Source organism: Raphanus sativus, unplaced genomic scaffold, assembly GCF_000801105.2.
Source record: "Raphanus sativus cultivar WK10039 unplaced genomic scaffold, ASM80110v3 Scaffold3891, whole genome shotgun sequence".
Taxonomy (NCBI): domain Eukaryota; kingdom Viridiplantae; phylum Streptophyta; class Magnoliopsida; order Brassicales; family Brassicaceae; genus Raphanus; species Raphanus sativus.
This window is the reverse complement of record NW_026619195.1, coordinates 2,375-4,220: the sequence shown is the minus strand read 5'-3', so window position 1 is coordinate 4,220 and position 1,846 is coordinate 2,375. Positions and strand designations below refer to the sequence as shown.

The 1,846-nt window shown below is 38.5% G+C and overlaps 1 non-coding gene across 1 annotated transcript; it reads left to right on the top strand.

Moving 5' to 3' along the window:
- The first annotated feature begins 541 nt into the window (after nt 1-541).
- On the top strand, nt 542-648 carry LOC130507004 (small nucleolar RNA R71). Its single transcript, XR_008942187.1, has one exon. It is a non-coding gene; the product is annotated as a small nucleolar RNA R71 (small nucleolar RNA).
- Nucleotides 649-1,846: the final 1,198 nt, after the last annotated feature.

Genomic DNA, 1,846 nt, shown 5'->3' with positions numbered 1-1,846 from the left:
TTTTCATTTGAAGAATTTTTCCTATGTTCTGATGTTTCTGAGTCGGAGTCGTTATCAAGCAATTCTATGGGGTTGGAATTGCTTTTTCCGCATTATCGATGAATTTTTTATTTCTGACATCTTCTCTGGAATTCGTTTCAAGGCGTTTTCCGCTTCGTAGCATCACAGCATATGCCTGGCGTTTTGCTCCAGGATTAGCATCGGTCCTTCAGGAAGACGACCTGTCTCTCTTTTTAGAGTTGTTGCAAGGTTAGCAATTTTTTCTTCCATTCCCCGTAGATGTTCAATTAGAGAATGAAGCGAATTTATGAAATTTTTTATTTCAGCTAACTCAGTATTTTCTATTGAGACTATAGTTTTTTCTTTCTCTTTTTCTTCATCCATTTCTTCATAGGATCTTCCTCTTGCCATGTTTTCGATTAGACGTCTTGCTTCCATAGGATTTCTAGTAACGAAATTCCCTTCGCTTGCTGTATCAAGCGTTGTCTTATAGCTCAGAATAACACCTTTGTAAAAGATCTTAAGAAATTGTGGTGCTGGATAACCATGGTGGGGGCATTCGAGTTCGTAACTCTTGAATCTTCCCCATGCATTTTTGAATGATTCCTGAGGATCTTGACGGAAAGTAGAGATTCGCCTCCTTACTTCCCAATAACGAGTATCGTCGAAGAATTGCTTAAGGAAAGCATTTCTAATCTCTTTCCAACTAGTCAGGGATCCTCTTGGTAGACAGTTTAACCATCTTAAGGCTCCCCCTTCTAATGAGAATGGAAAAAGTCTGCAACGAATATACTCGTCTGGAATCAATTCCTCTAGACCCTCGATGTGGTCTTGTGGATGTTCTTGAGAAGATCCTTTAAAAGGGTTTCGACGCATCATATTATAATAGTCAGCATTAAACCTTGTTTTCGAGATGACGTCGTCAGGTATTCTGATAGCGGACCTATTGGAATAGGTCCTATTGGGGTTTAAGTAGTCTTGCAAGGGCAATTTAATTTCTTTACCTATGTCTAAGGTAGAGTTTGACTTAACAGGGATTTCAGTCCCCTGTTTTTCAGTAGTTTGGCTATAAATGTTGCTTGATTGACCTATTGGTTCAGTTTGGACTACCTTCTCATTATTAGCATCGGTAAGAGGGTACTTACCTGCTTCCGGCTGGGTGGTATCGATCGATAACTTTCCTGATGAAACGATCGATTCTTCAGTATCTGCGTCGCTCGATTGACAATGTTCCGTGTCGATCGATGCTTGGCCGATATCTCTATTCTCCATCCTTTTTGTTGTAAAACAAAAGAATAGAAAAATTTGCAAAAGTAACAAAGTCTATGCTAAATCCTAAATTAAATCTAAAAGTAATAAGAAAGAGTCCTCGGCAACGGCGCCAAATTTGATATCACTCAAATTACCCTAAAAAGTGAATTACTCTCTCAAATAAGAGGTTCAGATGCAGTACTTAGGGATCGAATCCACAAGGACTCTAGGATTACTTCGAGGCTTTATTAAATAGAATTAAAATAGACTTAAGGTTTTATAAGTTTTAAAGCAGTAAATATTAATGTGAACAAGGGAATTGTTCAGTAAATGAAGTGAAGGTTGTTTTTAAATGAGGAGGATAGCTAGATTCAGGTATTTCTCAGGTATGAATTTATGCAGTTTGAAAGTGACAATAGGGTTTTAGTCCATGAACTCAATCAATTGGTACGACCAGTAGGGTCTCCTTTACTAGATCTCGGATCTCAACTGTCGTTTGTTGATCTCGGAAAAGAGTCGAGCGATACGACTTTCGTCTTAATCGATCGATACACTTTTCATACAATCGATCGCTACAACGATGGTTGTGCCGATC